We start from the raw sequence: 18,875 nt of genomic DNA on the forward strand, positions 1-18,875 counted from the left end.
AGTCTTTAAGCAGGTCCACTTGCACTGCCCTTTGCACCTGTTCTCCCAGTCCCTACAAAGGTGAGCAAGCAGCTGTTTCTGTAGTGTAGTGGTTATCACGTTCGCCTCACACGCGAAAGGTCCCCGGTTCGAGACCGGGCAGAAACACTCTCTGCTGGCATTTTACACAAAATAGTTTTTTTCCCCTTTTGTCACACACAAATGTAAAGTATGAACTTATTTGCGTTCCCATGGAAATAGCATATGCTCTCAAGAGCTTGAGAAATACACTGGGAAGGCAAGCATCCTCACATGTATTCTGTATATGGGGCCAATAAAAAAATGCACGCGCTTGCATTTTGTGTATGTAATGTTGCAGAGCACAGAGAGGATTTATTTTCCCTACTGCTGGGTATTTGGGTCTCTGGGATCACAGTTGGGTCCGCTCCGTCCTCTGAAATGGTCCATATTAGTTACATAGGTTAGTGTACCAAAGAAATAATACATTTTCATATACAGCTTCTTCATTTCTGTGTTCTGAGGGATTACCAGTTGTAAGAAATGCACTTGCCGGTACAGTGATTCCCTGGCTTTCTCTGGCCCGAGAAAGCTTTTCCTCTGAAGTGGGAACAGAAGTTGGACTGCTTCTGCTGAACTTCCTGAAAGCAGAGCTGGCGGGAGGAGGGACTTTTTGAGTGCTGGGAAAATTTGAGCTGGAAATTTGCATCGGCTGGACAGAGATTGCTTGGAGCAGCCAAAATATAATAACGGCCATGGCGCTCAAGTAAAGCAGAAAGCTTTTAGTATACACCTTTTGCACTCTTGTCAACGAAGCTGGGCTCTGTGAATGCTCACCCTACGCAAGAAAAGAGAACAGACTTTGCTGGTGACCTAAATATATCTCGCCTGATCGAGCACGATCGAGCTCTGAGTGAGCAGCTGTGCAATGGTCATCTTTACCAAAGGGGAGATGCTGCTTTTTCCAGTGTCACGCCCATGCTCTCAGGGCTGGAGGGAGGAGGGCTGCTTTTTGTTTTTACAGGCAAAAGGAAAGGCCCAGCCCTCAGAGCTTCTGCCAATGCAGATCCCAGCAGGTGCAAAATAAAGGCTCTCCCCCACCTTGCCAGCTGCAGATTGATCAGAAGACTGCTAGTCTAGTGTGTTGGGCCACTTTCTCTCTTCTGTGTATCGTCCCCTCTTATTACATAAACAGCATAAGAGGAATAAAGGAAGGAAGGAAGGAAGGAAGGAAGGAAGGAAGGAACAGTGTATCGCAAGCACCTTCCACCCTGATGTCAATGGGCCACCAACCTTCGGGATGAGGAGGAGACCTGTGAAGACAGTCAGAGCGTGCCGACTGGGGCATTCATTTGGCTCATACACCGACAAGGCTTTCAGCGGCAGGAACAAACTTCAGGAATAGGCATTCTTGGCCTCGAATCCTAAGGGGGGTGCAAACGCTGAGGACAATTCCGTCAAATGCGCAAAGGACCGTGGCTCGTTGGTCTAGGGGTATGATTCTCGCTTTGGGTGCGAGAGGTCCCGGGTTCAAATCCCGGACGAGCCCAATCAAGGTGGTTAACTTGAGCTCCTTTTTTTTGTTTTTTCAATGTTATTTTCATTGGACAGACTCTCTGGTTTTCTCGGTAAGCAGTAGTCGATGAACAATTCACTTCCTGAACCTCTTTGCGTGCCATGTCCTTGCGACAAGCACTTTGTGTTCTCTGTTAGCTCTCAGTAACATTCCTTGATTTGCTTGTGAGTTTTGGCCGTCCGATCTCAAAGTGGAAATATGTCCTTCCCTCTGTACGCTGCATAGGCCCTCAGCTGGCATACTTGTATATGTGCGCATGCTTGATAGGACGTATGTTTTACGCTGGATTGTGTGAGCTTCAGGCGCAAGGCATTTGATTAGTCTTTAAGCAGGTCCACTTGCACTGCCCTTTGCACCTGTTCTCCCAGTCCCTACAAAGGTGAGCAAGCAGCTGTTTCTGTAGTGTAGTGGTTATCACGTTCGCCTCACACGCGAAAGGTCCCCGGTCCGAGACCGGGCAGAAACACTCTCTGCTGGCATTTTACACAAAATAGTTTTTTTCCCCTTTTGTCACACACAAATGTAAGGTATGAACTTATTTGCGTTCCCATGGAAATAGCATATGCTCTCAAGAGCTTGAGAAATACACTGGGAAGGCAAGCATCCTCACATGTATTCTGTATATGGGGCCAATAAAAAAATGCACGCGCTTGCATTTTGTGTATGTAATGTTGCAGAGCACAGAGAGGATTTATTTTCCCTACTGCTGGGTATTTGGGTCTCTGGGATCACAGTTGGGTCCGCTCCGTCCTCTGAAATGGTCCATATTAGTTACATAGGTTAGTGTACCAAAGAAATAATACATTTTCATATACAGCTTCTTCATTTCTGTGTTCTGAGGGATTACCAGTTGTAAGAAATGCACTTGCCGGTACAGTGATTCCCTGGCTTTCTCTGGCCCGAGAAAGCTTTTCCTCTGAAGTGGGAACAGAAGTTGGACTGCTTCTGCTGAACTTCCTGAAAGCAGAGCTGGCGGGAGGAGGGACTTTTTGAGTGCTGGGAAAATTTGAGCTGGAAATTTGCATCGGCTGGACAGAGATTGCTTGGAGCAGCCAAAATATAATAACGGCCATGGCGCTCAAGTAAAGCAGAAAGCTTTTAGTATACACCTTTTGCACTCTTGTCAACGAAGCTGGGCTCTGTGAATGCTCACCCTACGCAAGAAAAGAGAACAGACTTTGCTGGTGACCTAAATATATCTCGCCTGATCGAGCACGATCGAGCTCTGAGTGAGCAGCTGTGCAATGGTCATCTTTACCAAAGGGGAGATGCTGCTTTTTCCAGTGTCACGCCCATGCTCTCAGGGCTGGAGGGAGGAGGGCTGCTTTTTGTTTTTACAGGCAAAAGGAAAGGCCCAGCCCTCAGAGCTTCTGCCAATGCAGATCCCAGCAGGTGCAAAATAAAGGCTCTCCCCCACCTTGCCAGCTGCAGATTGATCAGAAGACTGCTAGTCTAGTGTGTTGGGCCACTTTCTCTCTTCTGTGTATCGTCCCCTCTTATTACATAAACAGCATAAGAGGAATAAAGGAAGGAAGGAAGGAAGGAAGGAAGGAACAGTGTATCGCAAGCACCTTCCACCCTGATGTCAATGGGCCACCAACCTTCGGGATGAGGAGGAGACCTGTGAAGACAGTCAGAGCGTGCCGACTGGGGCATTCATTTGGCTCATACACCGACAAGGCTTTCAGCGGCAGGAACAAACTTCAGGAATAGGCATTCTTGGCCTCGAATCCTAAGGGGGGTGCAAACGCTGAGGACAATTCCGTCAAATGCTCAAAGGACCGTGGCTCGTTGGTCTAGGGGTATGATTCTCGCTTTGGGTGCGAGAGGTCCCGGGTTCAAATCCCGGACGAGCCCAATCAAGGTGGTTAACTTGAGCTCCTTTTTTTTGTTTTTTCAATGTTATTTTCATTGGACAGACTCTCTGGTTTTCTCGGTAAGCAGTAGTCGATGAACAATTCACTTCCTGAACCTCTTTGCGTGCCATGTCCTTGCGACAAGCACTTTGTGTTCTCTGTTAGCTCTCAGTAACATTCCTTGATTTGCTTGTGAGTTTTGGCCGTCCGATCTCAAAGTGGAAATATGTCCTTCCCTCTGTACGCTGCATAGGCCCTCAGCTGGCATACTTGTATATGTGCGCATGCTTGATAGGACGTATGTTTTAGGCTGGATTGTGTGAGCTTCAGGCGCAAGGCATTTGATTAGTCTTTAAGCAGGTCCACTTGCACTGCCCTTTGCACCTGTTCTCCCAGTCCCTACAAAGGTGAGCAAGCAGCTGTTTCTGTAGTGTAGTGGTTATCACGTTCGCCTCACACGCGAAAGGTCCCCGGTTCGAGACCGGGCAGAAACACTCTCTGCTGGCATTTTACACAAAATAGTTTTTTTCCCCTTTTGTCACACACAAATGTAAAGTATGAACTTATTTGCGTTCCCATGGAAATAGCATATGCTCTCAAGAGCTTGAGAAATACACTGGGAAGGCAAGCATCCTCACATGTATTCTGTATATGGGGCCAATAAAAAAATGCACGCGCTTGCATTTTGTGTATGTAATGTTGCAGAGCACAGAGAGGATTTATTTTCCCTACTGCTGGGTATTTGGGTCTCTGGGATCACAGTTGGGTCCGCTCCGTCCTCTGAAATGGTCCATATTAGTTACATAGGTTAGTGTACCAAAGAAATAATACATTTTCATATACAGCTTCTTCATTTCTGTGTTCTGAGGGATTACCAGTTGTAAGAAATGCACTTGCCGGTACAGTGATTCCCTGGCTTTCTCTGGCCCGAGAAAGCTTTTCCTCTGAAGTGGGAACAGAAGTTGGACTGCTTCTGCTGAACTTCCTGAAAGCAGAGCTGGCGGGAGGAGGGACTTTTTGAGTGCTGGGAAAATTTGAGCTGGAAATTTGCATCGGCTGGACAGAGATTGCTTGGAGCAGCCAAAATATAATAACGGCCATGGCGCTCAAGTAAAGCAGAAAGCTTTTAGTATACACCTTTTGCACTCTTGTCAACGAAGCTGGGCTCTGTGAATGCTCACCCTACGCAAGAAAAGAGAACAGACTTTGCTGGTGACCTAAATATATCTCGCCTGATCGAGCACGATCGAGCTCTGAGTGAGCAGCTGTGCAATGGTCATCTTTACCAAAGGGGAGATGCTGCTTTTTCCAGTGTCACGCCCATGCTCTCAGGGCTGGAGGGAGGAGGGCTGCTTTTTGTTTTTACAGGCAAAAGGAAAGGCCCAGCCCTCAGAGCTTCTGCCAATGCAGATCCCAGCAGGTGCAAAATAAAGGCTCTCCCCCACCTTGCCAGCTGCAGATTGATCAGAAGACTGCTAGTCTAGTGTGTTGGGCCACTTTCTCTCTTCTGTGTATCGTCCCCTCTTATTACATAAACAGCATAAGAGGAATAAAGGAAGGAAGGAAGGAAGGAAGGAAGGAACAGTGTATCGCAAGCACCTTCCACCCTGATGTCAATGGGCCACCAACCTTCGGGATGAGGAGGAGACCTGTGAAGACAGTCAGAGCGTGCCGACTGGGGCATTCATTTGGCTCATACACCGACAAGGCTTTCAGCGGCAGGAACAAACTTCAGGAATAGGCATTCTTGGCCTCGAATCCTAAGGGGGGTGCAAACGCTGAGGACAATTCCGTCAAATGCGCAAAGGTCCGTGGCTCGTTGGTCTAGGGGTATGATTCTCGCTTTGGGTGCGAGAGGACCCGGGTTCAAATCCCGGACGAGCCCAATCAAGGTGGTTAACTTGAGCTCCTTTTTTTTGTTTTTTCAATGTTATTTTCATTGGACAGACTCTCTGGTTTTCTCGGTAAGCAGTAGTCGATGAACAATTCACTTCCTGAACCTCTTTGCGTGCCATGTCCTTGCGACAAGCACTTTGTGTTCTCTGTTAGCTCTCAGTAACATTCCTTGATTTGCTTGTGAGTTTTGGCCGTCCGATCTCAAAGTGGAAATATGTCCTTCCCTCTGTACGCTGCATAGGCCCTCAGCTGGCATACTTGTATATGTGCGCATGCTTGATAGGACGTATGTTTTACGCTGGATTGTGTGAGCTTCAGGCGCAAGGCATTTGATTAGTCTTTAAGCAGGTCCACTTGCACTGCCCTTTGCACCTGTTCTCCCAGTCCCTACAAAGGTGAGCAAGCAGCTGTTTCTGTAGTGTAGTGGTTATCACGTTTGCCTCACACGCGAAAGGTCCCCGGTCCGAGACCGGGCAGAAACACTCTCTGCTGGCATTTTGCACAAAATAGTTTTTTTCCCCTTTTGTCACACACAAATGTAAGGTATGAACTTATTTGCGTTCCCATGGAAATAGCATATGCTCTCAAGAGCTTGAGAAATACACTGGGAAGGCAAGCATCCTCACATGTATTCTGTATATGGGGCCAATAAAAAAATGCACGCGCTTGCATTTTGTGTATGTAATGTTGCAGAGCACAGAGAGGATTTATTTTCCCTACTGCTGGGTATTTGGGTCTCTGGGATCACAGTTGGGTCCGCTCCGTCCTCTGAAATGGTCCATATTAGTTACATAGGTTAGTGTACCAAAGAAATAATACATTTTCATATACAGCTTCTTCATTTCTGTGTTCTGAGGGATTACCAGTTGTAAGAAATGCACTTGCCGGTACAGTGATTCCCTGGCTTTCTCTGGCCCGAGAAAGCTTTTCCTCTGAAGTGGGAACAGAAGTTGGACTGCTTCTGCTGAACTTCCTGAAAGCAGAGCTGGCGGGAGGAGGGACTTTTTGAGTGCTGGGAAAATTTGAGCTGGAAATTTGCATCGGCTGGACAGAGATTGCTTGGAGCAGCCAAAATATAATAACGGCCATGGCGCTCAAGTAAAGCAGAAAGCTTTTAGTATACACCTTTTGCACTCTTGTCAACGAAGCTGGGCTCTGTGAATGCTCACCCTACGCAAGAAAAGAGAACAGACTTTGCTGGTGACCTAAATATATCTCGCCTGATCGAGCACGATCGAGCTCTGAGTGAGCAGCTGTGCAATGGTCATCTTTACCAAAGGGGAGATGCTGCTTTTTCCAGTGTCATGCCCATGCTCTCAGGGCTGGAGGGAGGAGGGCTGCTTTTTGTTTTTACAGGCAAAAGGAAAGGCCCAGCCCTCAGAGCTTCTGCCAATGCAGATCCCAGCAGGTGCAAAATAAAGGCTCTCCCCCACCTTGCCAGCTGCAGATTGATCAGAAGACTGCTAGTCTAGTGTGTTGGGCCACTTTCTCTCTTCTGTGTATCGTCCCCTCTTATTACATAAACAGCATAAGAGGAATAAAGGAAGGAAGGAAGGAAGGAAGGAACAGTGTATCGCAAGCACCTTCCACCCTGATGTCAATGGGCCACCAACCTTCGGGATGAGGAGGAGACCTGTGAAGACAGTCAGAGCGTGCCGACTGGGGCATTCATTTGGCTCATACACCGACAAGGCTTTCAGCGGCAGGAACAAACTTCAGGAATAGGCATTCTTGGCCTCGAATCCTAAGGGGGGTGCAAACGCTGAGGACAATTCCGTCAAATGCTCAAAGGACCGTGGCTCGTTGGTCTAGGGGTATGATTCTCGCTTTGGGTGCGAGAGGTCCCGGGTTCAAATCCCGGACGAGCCCAATCAAGGTGGTTAACTTGAGCTCCTTTTTTTTGTTTTTTCAATGTTATTTTCATTGGACAGACTCTCTGGTTTTCTCGGTAAGCAGTAGTCGATGAACAATTCACTTCCTGAACCTCTTTGCGTGCCATGTCCTTGCGACAAGCACTTTGTGTTCTCTGTTAGCTCTCAGTAACATTCCTTGATTTGCTTGTGAGTTTTGGCCGTCCGATCTCAAAGTGGAAATATGTCCTTCCCTCTGTACGCTGCATAGGCCCTCAGCTGGCATACTTGTATATGTGCGCATGCTTGATAGGACGTATGTTTTAGGCTGGATTGTGTGAGCTTCAGGCGCAAGGCATTTGATTAGTCTTTAAGCAGGTCCACTTGCACTGCCCTTTGCACCTGTTCTCCCAGTCCCTACAAAGGTGAGCAAGCAGCTGTTTCTGTAGTGTAGTGGTTATCACGTTCGCCTCACACGCGAAAGGTCCCCGGTTCGAGACCGGGCAGAAACACTCTCTGCTGGCATTTTACACAAAATAGTTTTTTTCCCCTTTTGTCACACACAAATGTAAAGTATGAACTTATTTGCGTTCCCATGGAAATAGCATATGCTCTCAAGAGCTTGAGAAATACACTGGGAAGGCAAGCATCCTCACATGTATTCTGTATATGGGGCCAATAAAAAAATGCACGCGCTTGCATTTTGTGTATGTAATGTTGCAGAGCACAGAGAGGATTTATTTTCCCTACTGCTGGGTATTTGGGTCTCTGGGATCACAGTTGGGTCCGCTCCGTCCTCTGAAATGGTCCATATTAGTTACATAGGTTAGTGTACCAAAGAAATAATACATTTTCATATACAGCTTCTTCATTTCTGTGTTCTGAGGGATTACCAGTTGTAAGAAATGCACTTGCCGGTACAGTGATTCCCTGGCTTTCTCTGGCCCGAGAAAGCTTTTCCTCTGAAGTGGGAACAGAAGTTGGACTGCTTCTGCTGAACTTCCTGAAAGCAGAGCTGGCGGGAGGAGGGACTTTTTGAGTGCTGGGAAAATTTGAGCTGGAAATTTGCATCGGCTGGACAGAGATTGCTTGGAGCAGCCAAAATATAATAACGGCCATGGCGCTCAAGTAAAGCAGAAAGCTTTTAGTATACACCTTTTGCACTCTTGTCAACGAAGCTGGGCTCTGTGAATGCTCACCCTACGCAAGAAAAGAGAACAGACTTTGCTGGTGACCTAAATATATCTCGCCTGATCGAGCACGATCGAGCTCTGAGTGAGCAGCTGTGCAATGGTCATCTTTACCAAAGGGGAGATGCTGCTTTTTCCAGTGTCACGCCCATGCTCTCAGGGCTGGAGGGAGGAGGGCTGCTTTTTGTTTTTACAGGCAAAAGGAAAGGCCCAGCCCTCAGAGCTTCTGCCAATGCAGATCCCAGCAGGTGCAAAATAAAGGCTCTCCCCCACCTTGCCAGCTGCAGATTGATCAGAAGACTGCTAGTCTAGTGTGTTGGGCCACTTTCTCTCTTCTGTGTATCGTCCCCTCTTATTACATAAACAGCATAAGAGGAATAAAGGAAGGAAGGAAGGAAGGAAGGAAGGAACAGTGTATCGCAAGCACCTTCCACCCTGATGTCAATGGGCCACCAACCTTCGGGATGAGGAGGAGACCTGTGAAGACAGTCAGAGCGTGCCGACTGGGGCATTCATTTGGCTCATACACCGACAAGGCTTTCAGCGGCAGGAACAAACTTCAGGAATAGGCATTCTTGGCCTCGAATCCTAAGGGGGGTGCAAACGCTGAGGACAATTCCGTCAAATGCGCAAAGGACCGTGGCTCGTTGGTCTAGGGGTATGATTCTCGCTTTGGGTGCGAGAGGTCCCGGGTTCAAATCCCGGACGAGCCCAATCAAGGTGGTTAACTTGAGCTCCTTTTTTTTGTTTTTTCAATGTTATTTTCATTGGACAGACTCTCTGGTTTTCTCGGTAAGCAGTAGTCGATGAACAATTCACTTCCTGAACCTCTTTGCGTGCCATGTCCTTGCGACAAGCACTTTGTGTTCTCTGTTAGCTCTCAGTAACATTCCTTGATTTGCTTGTGAGTTTTGGCCGTCCGATCTCAAAGTGGAAATATGTCCTTCCCTCTGTACGCTGCATAGGCCCTCAGCTGGCATACTTGTATATGTGCGCATGCTTGATAGGACGTATGTTTTAGGCTGGATTGTGTGAGCTTCAGGCGCAAGGCATTTGATTAGTCTTTAAGCAGGTCCACTTGCACTGCCCTTTGCACCTGTTCTCCCAGTCCCTACAAAGGTGAGCAAGCAGCTGTTTCTGTAGTGTAGTGGTTATCGTTCGCCTCACACGCGAAAGGTCCCCGGTTCGAGACCGGGCAGAAACACTCTCTGCTGGCATTTTACACAAAATAGTTTTTTTCCCCTTTTGTCACACACAAATGTAAAGTATGAACTTATTTGCGTTCCCATGGAAATAGCATATGCTCTCAAGAGCTTGAGAAATACACTGGGAAGGCAAGCATCCTCACATGTATTCTGTATATGGGGCCAATAAAAAAATGCACGCGCTTGCATTTTGTGTATGTAATGTTGCAGAGCACAGAGAGGATTTATTTTCCCTACTGCTGGGTATTTGGGTCTCTGGGATCACAGTTGGGTCCGCTCCGTCCTCTGAAATGGTCCATATTAGTTACATAGGTTAGTGTACCAAAGAAATAATACATTTTCATATACAGCTTCTTCATTTCTGTGTTCTGAGGGATTACCAGTTGTAAGAAATGCACTTGCCGGTACAGTGATTCCCTGGCTTTCTCTGGCCCGAGAAAGCTTTTCCTCTGAAGTGGGAACAGAAGTTGGACTGCTTCTGCTGAACTTCCTGAAAGCAGAGCTGGCGGGAGGAGGGACTTTTTGAGTGCTGGGAAAATTTGAGCTGGAAATTTGCATCGGCTGGACAGAGATTGCTTGGAGCAGCCAAAATATAATAACGGCCATGGCGCTCAAGTAAAGCAGAAAGCTTTTAGTATACACCTTTTGCACTCTTGTCAACGAAGCTGGGCTCTGTGAATGCTCACCCTACGCAAGAAAAGAGAACAGACTTTGCTGGTGACCTAAATATATCTCGCCTGATCGAGCACGATCGAGCTCTGAGTGAGCAGCTGTGCAATGGTCATCTTTACCAAAGGGGAGATGCTGCTTTTTCCAGTGTCATGCCCATGCTCTCAGGGCTGGAGGGAGGAGGGCTGCTTTTTGTTTTTACAGGCAAAAGGAAAGGCCCAGCCCTCAGAGCTTCTGCCAATGCAGATCCCAGCAGGTGCAAAATAAAGGCTCTCCCCCACCTTGCCAGCTGCAGATTGATCAGAAGACTGCCAGTCTAGTGTGTTGGGCCACTTTCTCTCTTCTGTGTATCGTCCCCTCTTATTACATAAACAGCATAAGAGGAATAAAGGAAGGAAGGAAGGAAGGAAGGAACAGTGTATCGCAAGCACCTTCCACCCTGATGTCAATGGGCCACCAACCTTCGGGATGAGGAGGAGACCTGTGAAGACAGTCAGAGCGTGCCGACTGGGGCATTCATTTGGCTCATACACCGACAAGGCTTTCAGCGGCAGGAACAAACTTCAGGAATAGGCATTCTTGGCCTCGAATCCTAAGGGGGGTGCAAACGCTGAGGACAATTCCGTCAAATGCTCAAAGGACCGTGGCTCGTTGGTCTAGGGGTATGATTCTCGCTTTGGGTGCGAGAGGTCCCGGGTTCAAATCCCGGATGAGCCCAATCAAGGTGGTTAACTTGAGCTCCTTTTTTTTGTTTTTTCAATGTTATTTTCATTGGACAGACTCTCTGGTTTTCTCGGTAAGCAGTAGTCGATGAACAATTCACTTCCTGAACCTCTTTGCGTGCCATGTCCTTGCGACAAGCACTTTGTGTTCTCTGTTAGCTCTCAGTAACATTCCTTGATTTGCTTGTGAGTTTTGGCCGTCCGATCTCAAAGTGGAAATATGTCCTTCCCTCTGTACGCTGCATAGGCCCTCAGCTGGCATACTTGTATATGTGCGCATGCTTGATAGGACGTATGTTTTACGCTGGATTGTGTGAGCTTCAGGCGCAAGGCATTTGATTAGTCTTTAAGCAGGTCCACTTGCACTGCCCTTTGCACCTGTTCTCCCAGTCCCTACAAAGGTGAGCAAGCAGCTGTTTCTGTAGTGTAGTGGTTATCACGTTCGCCTCACACGCGAAAGGTCCCCGGTTCGAGATCGGGCAGAAACACTCTCTACTGGCATTTTACACAAAATAGTTTTTTTCCCCTTTTGTCACACACAAATGTAAAGTATGAACTTATTTGCGTTCCCATGGAAATAGCATATGCTCTCAAGAGCTTGAGAAATACACTGGGAAGGCAAGCATCCTCACATGTATTCTGTATATGGGGCCAATAAAAAAATGCACGCGCTTGCATTTTGTGTATGTAATGTTGCAGAGCACAGAGAGGATTTATTTTCCCTACTGCTGGGTATTTGGGTCTCTGGGATCACAGTTGGGGCCGCTCCGTCCTCTGAAATGGTCCATATTAGTTACATAGGTTAGTGTACCAAAGAAATAATACATTTTCATATACAGCTTCTTCATTTCTGTGTTCTGAGGGATTACCAGTTGTAAGAAATGCACTTGCCGGTACAGTGATTCCCTGGCTTTCTCTGGCCCGAGAAAGCTTTTCCTCTGAAGTGGGAACAGAAGTTGGACTGCTTCTGCTGAACTTCCTGAAAGCAGAGCTGGCGGGAGGAGGGACTTTTTGAGTGCTGGGAAAATTTGAGCTGGAAATTTGCATCGGCTGGACAGAGATTGCTTGGAGCAGCCAAAATATAATAACGGCCATGGCGCTCAAGTAAAGCAGAAAGCTTTTAGTATACACCTTTTGCACTCTTGTCAACGAAGCTGGGCTCTGTGAATGCTCACCCTACGCAAGAAAAGAGAACAGACTTTGCTGGTGACCTAAATATATCTCGCCTGATCGAGCACGATCGAGCTCTGAGTGAGCAGCTGTGCAATGGTCATCTTTACCAAAGGGGAGATGCTGCTTTTTCCAGTGTCACGCCCATGCTCTCAGGGCTGGAGGGAGGAGGGCTGCTTTTTGTTTTTACAGGCAAAAGGAAAGGCCCAGCCCTCAGAGCTTCTGCCAATGCAGATCCCAGCAGGTGCAAAATAAAGGCTCTCCCCCACCTTGCCAGCTGCAGATTGATCAGAAGACTGCTAGTCTAGTGTGTTGGGCCACTTTCTCTCTTCTGTGTATCGTCCCCTCTTATTACATAAACAGCATAAGAGGTGTTGTACATGAATAAAGGGACACTACCCCTTTAAGAGCGGCAACAGAGAAGGAGCGGGAGAGAAAGGGAAAAGGAGGGGGGCGGGGAAGGAAACGGCAGTTGGTGTCAGGGAGTGAATAAAGATGGTTCACTGCAGCATTGGCTCCGTGTCATTCTTGAGGCTTGGGTATGCATGAATGAACGGAGCACAACACTGGCGACGAAGCCGATGCGAACCCGTGGGTGCCGGCAGCAGTGAGTGGAGGGCCCGTGTGCCCAGCAGCTTGAAGGGCCCGTGAGCCCAGCAGTGATTGGAGGGCCCGTGTGCCCAGCAGCGTCCGGGGAGGGCCCGTGTGCCCAGCAGCTTGAAGGGCCCGTGAGCCCAGCAGTGTGAGGAGGGCCTGTGAGCCCAGCAGTGAGTGGAGGGCCCGTGTGCCCAGCAGCTTGAAGGGCCCGTGAGCCCAGCAGTGATTGGAGGGCCCGTGTGCCCAGCAGCGTCCAGGGAGGGCCCGTGTGCCCAGCAGCTTGAAGGGCCCGTGAGCCCAGCAGTGTGAGGAGGGCCTGCGAGCCCAGCAGCGTTCAGGGAGGGCCCGTGTGCCCAGCAGTTAAGGAGGGCTCGTGAGCCCAGCAGACCAGGTAGGCCCGTGTGCCCTACAGCGTATCAGGACCGGAGAGCCCAGCAGAGTGGAGCCCAGCAGCGGTGGCCTGCCAGCAGCAGACCAGCCGACCAGAAGATCGGGGAGGACCGTGCGCCCAAGACTGGAGAGCCCGGTGGCGAGGAACCCGACAGCGGAGGACTGCCAGCTAACCAGCCGACCGGAAGATCGAGAGGCCCGTGCGCCCCAACTGCAGAGCCCAGCAGCGAAGAGCCCAGCAGCGGAGGCCCACCGGCAGCTGGCCCAGCCGACCAGGTGATCGAGGGGCCCGTGCGCCCGAGACTGAAGTGCCCAGCCGACCGGAAGATCGAGAGGCCCGTGCGCCCCAACTGCAGAGCCCAGCAGCGAAGAGCCCAGCAGCGGAAGCCCGCCGACAGCGGCCAGCCGACCAGGACCGCAGCGCCCAGCAGAAGACGTCCCGCGCACCTCGGCAAGAAGAGGACCGCGAACGCCAACAACGAGCGGAGCCCGCGGACCAGAAGAGGCCCACACGTCACGGAAGAGGAGACCCGCAGGCTCGCGGCATCCACCCTCAAGTAAGGAGTCGGAAAAGGGTAGCGAAAAGGGAACCCCGAGTCTCCCACCCATGTGACACATCAGGGAACCAGTGAAATCGCCCGAAGATGACACCTGCAAAAAGGAACCCCGAGTCTCCCACCCACGTGACACATCTGTAGAGACACCCGAAGGTGACACTTGAAAGGGGAAACCCCGTGTCTCCCACCCACGTGACACACCAGCAGACACACCCAAAGGTAACATTTGCAAAGGGGAACCCCGAGTCTCCCACCTACGTGACACATTGGTAAAAACACCAAAAAAAAAAAAAAGAAAATTCTGCAAGAACCCGAAGGTGACATTGCCAGAACGCCACTCTGCACACAAACAGCAGAGGGTGAACAACGTGCCCCAGTGGGCGAATATACACAGCAGCAGTTCAAGAGAACCACGGTGCAAAAGCCTATCAGAGCACCCAGAGCATCCGCGACGCAGCACTCCACGCTACACACCAAGATACCGCCATGTCATCTGCAGACGCGGCAGACCCTAATGCACCACCACCACCACCGGGAGCTCCCTCCTCTCATGCAAGCCTAATGAGGAGACCTGCCCCGTTCACGCTAAACCCACACCATGACCAGGGGCAGAGATGGGAAGAATGGATGGAGGAATTTGACGACTTCGTGGGCGCCATTGGCACACAAGAACCTCCCAACATACTGAGCATATTTGCAAATGTCGCAGGGAGAGAAATCAAAAATATTATACGCACGATCCCTCCACAAGACCGCACCACATATGCAAGACTCCTGCAAGCCATTAACGAAAAACTAGTCATCTCACCGAACCGGGACTATGAAAGGTACACTTTCAACCAATGTGGCCAGCTACCTCACGAATCAATAGGGGAGTTCGTAATACGTCTTCAGAGGAAAATATCAAAATGTGACTTTGCTAACTTTAATGACGAAGAAGCCATTAGATTACGCATCATAGAAGGGTGTGTATCCTCGATGTTCCGGAAGCACCTCCTCAAGAAACCCCTATCCCTAAAAGAGGTACTAGACCTAGCCAGGGTATACGAAAGAGTGGACATTCAAGCAGCAGCCATTGAGAACCCCAAAAAGGGAGAAACCATAGCCGCAATTCATCCCTACGCCCGCCAGCCAAACACCCAACCAAGGACCAACCAGAGGTACCCGACACAACGAGCACAGGGTGACCGCCAATGCTATCGCTGCGGATTCGAATATCCACACAGAGGACCGTGCCCCGCCATTGGGCAACGATGCATGAGATGCGGAATGGAGAACCACTTCCAAGTGATGTGCAAAGAACTACTACCGGAAGGAGGATCAGCACGCCCACGATCTACCCCTCGCACGATGGACGCACATAAAGAACAGCATCACCATGTGGACAGGAACGCACCTCTCGCGCCATCATATCAACGCCCAAACACAGTGAGAGCCTTGGAAGGACTTCAGATTGAACCAGACAGGAAAGACCACGAATTATACGATGCCTATCAGGATGACTTCATGCGGGAACTGGAACGCGAAGACACCCGCAGAGCGGAAGCACCAGACAACCGGGAACGTGACAGGGAGCCATACCCTTACCCCCCACCACACCATCCACCAAGTGGAAACGAACAGCCTCAATACCTGCAGGACGGCTACGACCGAGAGTATGTATGCCTTCTCAGCGTGGAGGAGGAGGACACCGCGGCTCCCAGAGTAACAATTCAGATGGGAAGAACCCAAAACAGATTTATTGTTGATACAGGAGCGACGGTCAACGTCATGAATGAAGACATCTATCGTGAAATAGCCTCAACATACCCCATCCAAGAGTCTAGGACACACATCTTCCAATGGGGAGCAACCCAACCCATGACCTCAAAAGGGAAATTTCAATGCGACCTACGACACAGAGGCATCACAGTAACCGCCACGATACATGTGATAAGAAGCCCAGCTATTGGCCGCTGCCTTCTCAGTTACAGGACAGCTAACGCACTTGCCCTGATTGACCTACACTATGACCAGTCAGAGGTCATTGAAGGACTACCACTACCATGCGAATCCGTCAGGGCAATCATAGACAGACCATTGGCAAAAAGAGAACTCAAGAACACCTTCCCCAAACTATTCGAAGGGGTAGGGATGCTAAAAGGGCCATGCATCAAACTACACATAGACAAAAACGTCAGGCCAGTTCCACAACACCCACGGAAAGTGGGTTTCCACCTCCAAGAACAGGTATCAAAAGAAATCCAACTTCTTCTTCTCAACGACATCTCAATACCTGGAAGGGATCAAGAGCAACATGACAAAGCCCTAACACCAACCTGTGGGAACACCAAAATGAAAATGCCACCCCGCATAGAACGAGGGGGAATAAGACTGCAAGAGGACGATTATACTATTGTCCACAAACCAGGAGGAGACGCAGACCCAGCGGACTATCCATCCAGACACCCCCTACTGGACAAAGTTGACACCCGGGCACATGAGGTCACTAAAAAAATCTTGCACCTGTCGTCAAATGACAGGCCACCAGCTGAACTCATGGTGAGAGATCAACCCAGAACACGCATTCCCAGATGGAAGGACCACACACCTGAAGAAGACCTAACCGTCAGAGAACGAGACACCGAGAGGAAGAGGAAGGCCAAGCAATGGGCTGACACAAAAAGGAGAGCGAAAGAACAACGACTAGAGATCGAGCAAACAGTCCTGGTGCGACAAACACAACGCAAGAAAACGGACACTCGATACAGCCCAGAGCCACGAACAATCACAGCCATCAAGAGGCCCATGATCACAGAAACCGGAGAACTAGGAGACATTACCCACAACTCCTCATTCCTCAGGGAGTTATGTCTGGAGGAACATGAAACACAAGAAACACCCGACGAGAACACCAGCGAGGAAGAAGAAACAGAACCCCCAGTGGAATTGACCGGCGAAAGCCGAGAATCACCAGGGAGACCCCTAGGACAATAAAGAAGCCAGTGAGGCTCATCGAACAGATGTAACTGGACTCTCATGTTAAGTACGGGGGAGGTGTTGTACATGAATAAAGGGACACTACCCCTTTAAGAGCGGCAACAGAGAAGGAGCGGGAGAGAAAGGGAAAAGGAGGGGGCCGGGGAAGGAAACGGCAGTTGGTGTCAGGGAGTGAATAAAGATGGTTCACTGCAGCATTGGCTCCGTGTCATTCTTGAGGCTTGGGTATGCATGAATGAACGGAGCACAACAAGAGGAATAAAGGAAGGAAGGAAGGAAGGAAGGAACAGTGTATCGCAAGCACCTTCCACCCTGATGTCAATGGGCCACCAACCTTCGGGATGAGGAGGAGACCTGTGAAGACAGTCAGAGCGTGCCGACTGGGGCATTCATTTGGCTCATACACCGACAAGGCTTTCAGCGGCAGGAACAAACTTCAGGAATAGGCATTCTTGGCCTCGAATCCTAAGGGGGGTGCAAACGCTGAGGACAATTCCGTCAAATGCTCAAAGGACCGTGGCTCGTTGGTCTAGGGGTATGATTCTCGCTTTGGGTGCGAGAGGTCCCGGGTTCAAATCCCGGACGAGCCCAATCAAGGTGGTTAACTTGAGCTCCTTTTTTTTGTTTTTTCAATGTTATTTTCATTGGACAGACTCTCTGGTTTTCTCGGTAAGCAGTAGTCGATGAACAATTCACTTCCTGAACCTCTTTGCGTGCCATGTCCTTGCGACAAGCACTTTGTGTTCTCTGTTAGCTCTCAGTAACATTCCTTGATTTGCTTGTGAGTTTTGGCCGTCTGATCTCAAAGTGGAAATATGTCCTTCCCTCTGTACGCTGCATAGGCCCTCAGCTGGCATACTTGTATATGTGCGCATGCTTGATAGGACGTATGTTTTAGGCTGGATTGTGTGAGCTTCAGGCGCAAGGCATTTGATTAGTCTTTAAGCAGGTCCACTTGCACTGCCCTTTGCACCTGTTCTCCCAGTCCCTACAAAGGTGAGCAAGCAGCTGTTTCTGTAGTGTAGTGGTTATCACGTTCGCCTCACACGCGAAAGGTCCCCGGTTCGAGACCGGGCAGAAACACTCTCTGTTGGCATTTTACACAAAATAGTTTTTTTCCCCTTTTGTCACACACAAATGTAAAGTATGAACTTATTTGCGTTCCCATGGAAATAGCATATGCTCTCAAGAGCTTGAGAAATACACTGGGAAGGCAAGCATCCTCACATGTATTCTGTATATGGGGCCAATAAAAAAATGCACGCGCTTGCATTTTGTGTATGTAATGTTGCAGAGCACAGAGAGGATTTATTTTCCCTACTGCTGGGTATTTGGGTCTCTGGGATCACAGTTGGGTCCGCTCCGTCCTCTGAAATGGTCCATATTAGTTACATAGGTTAGTGTACCAAAGAAATAATACATTTTCATATACAGCTTCTTCATTTCTGTGTTCTGAGGGATTACCAGTTGTAAGAAATGCACTTGCCGGTACAGTGATTCCCTGGCTTTCTCTGGCCCGAGAAAGCTTTTCCTCTGAAGTGGGAACAGAAGTTGGACTGCTTCTGCTGAACTTCCTGAAAGCAGAGCTGGCGGGAGGAGGGACTTTTTGAGTGCTGGGAAAATTTGAGCTGGAAATTTGCATCGGCTGGACAGAGATTGCTTGGAGCAGCCAAAATATAATAACGGCCATGGCGCTCAAGTAAAGCAGAAAGCTTTTAGTATACACCTTTTGCACTCTTGTCAACGAAGCTGGGCTCTGTGAATGCTCACCCTACGCAAGAAAAGAGAACAGACTTTGCTGGTGACCTAAATATATCTCGCCTGATCGAGCACGATCGAGCTCTGAGTGAGCAGCTGTGCAATGGTCATCTTTACCAAAGGGGAGATGCTGCTTTTTCCAGTGTCACGCCCATGCTCTCAGGGCTGGAGGGAGGAGGGCTGCTTTTTGTTTTTACAGGCAAAAGGAAAGGCCCAGCCCTCAGAGCTTCTGCCAATGCAGATCCCAGCAGGTGCAAAATAAAGGCTCTCCCCCACCTTGCCAGCTGCAGATTGATCAGAAGACTGCTAGTCTAGTGTGTTGGGCCACTTTCTCTCTTCTGTGTATCGTCCCCTCTTATTACATAAACAGCATAAGAGGAATAAAGGAAGGAAGGAAGGAAGGAAGGAACAGTGTATCGCAAGCACCTTCCACCCTGATGTCAATGGGCCACCAACCTTCGGG

General features: G+C 49.2%; 13 non-coding genes across 13 annotated transcripts; all 13 read left to right on the forward strand.

Moving 5' to 3' along the window:
• The first annotated feature begins 74 nt into the window (after positions 1-74).
• TRNAV-CAC (transfer RNA valine (anticodon CAC)) lies at positions 75-147 on the forward strand. Its single transcript has one exon. It is a non-coding gene; the product is annotated as a tRNA-Val (tRNA).
• Positions 148-1,474: 1,327 nt separating this feature from the next.
• On the forward strand, positions 1,475-1,546 carry TRNAP-UGG (transfer RNA proline (anticodon UGG)). Its single transcript has one exon. It is a non-coding gene; the product is annotated as a tRNA-Pro (tRNA).
• Positions 1,547-1,966: 420 nt separating this feature from the next.
• On the forward strand, positions 1,967-2,039 carry TRNAV-CAC (transfer RNA valine (anticodon CAC)). Its single transcript has one exon. It is a non-coding gene; the product is annotated as a tRNA-Val (tRNA).
• Positions 2,040-3,358: 1,319 nt separating this feature from the next.
• On the forward strand, positions 3,359-3,430 carry TRNAP-UGG (transfer RNA proline (anticodon UGG)). The gene has a single exon. It is a non-coding gene; the product is annotated as a tRNA-Pro (tRNA).
• Positions 3,431-3,850: 420 nt separating this feature from the next.
• TRNAV-CAC (transfer RNA valine (anticodon CAC)) lies at positions 3,851-3,923 on the forward strand. Its single transcript has one exon. It is a non-coding gene; the product is annotated as a tRNA-Val (tRNA).
• Positions 3,924-5,242: 1,319 nt separating this feature from the next.
• TRNAP-UGG (transfer RNA proline (anticodon UGG)) lies at positions 5,243-5,314 on the forward strand. Its single transcript has one exon. It is a non-coding gene; the product is annotated as a tRNA-Pro (tRNA).
• A 1,808-nt stretch (positions 5,315-7,122) lies between these two features.
• On the forward strand, positions 7,123-7,194 carry TRNAP-UGG (transfer RNA proline (anticodon UGG)). Its single transcript has one exon. It is a non-coding gene; the product is annotated as a tRNA-Pro (tRNA).
• A 420-nt stretch (positions 7,195-7,614) lies between these two features.
• Positions 7,615-7,687, forward strand: TRNAV-CAC (transfer RNA valine (anticodon CAC)). The gene has a single exon. It is a non-coding gene; the product is annotated as a tRNA-Val (tRNA).
• A 1,319-nt stretch (positions 7,688-9,006) lies between these two features.
• TRNAP-UGG (transfer RNA proline (anticodon UGG)) lies at positions 9,007-9,078 on the forward strand. The gene has a single exon. It is a non-coding gene; the product is annotated as a tRNA-Pro (tRNA).
• A 1,806-nt stretch (positions 9,079-10,884) lies between these two features.
• TRNAP-UGG (transfer RNA proline (anticodon UGG)) lies at positions 10,885-10,956 on the forward strand. The gene has a single exon. It is a non-coding gene; the product is annotated as a tRNA-Pro (tRNA).
• Positions 10,957-11,376: 420 nt separating this feature from the next.
• TRNAV-CAC (transfer RNA valine (anticodon CAC)) lies at positions 11,377-11,449 on the forward strand. Its single transcript has one exon. It is a non-coding gene; the product is annotated as a tRNA-Val (tRNA).
• Positions 11,450-17,172: 5,723 nt separating this feature from the next.
• Positions 17,173-17,244, forward strand: TRNAP-UGG (transfer RNA proline (anticodon UGG)). Its single transcript has one exon. It is a non-coding gene; the product is annotated as a tRNA-Pro (tRNA).
• Positions 17,245-17,664: 420 nt separating this feature from the next.
• Positions 17,665-17,737, forward strand: TRNAV-CAC (transfer RNA valine (anticodon CAC)). The gene has a single exon. It is a non-coding gene; the product is annotated as a tRNA-Val (tRNA).
• Positions 17,738-18,875: the final 1,138 nt, after the last annotated feature.

Source organism: Ambystoma mexicanum, chromosome 2q (genome assembly GCF_040938575.1).
Source record: "Ambystoma mexicanum isolate Mex_15411 chromosome 2q, UKY_AmexF1_1, whole genome shotgun sequence".
Taxonomy (NCBI): Eukaryota; Metazoa; Chordata; class Amphibia; order Caudata; family Ambystomatidae; genus Ambystoma; species Ambystoma mexicanum.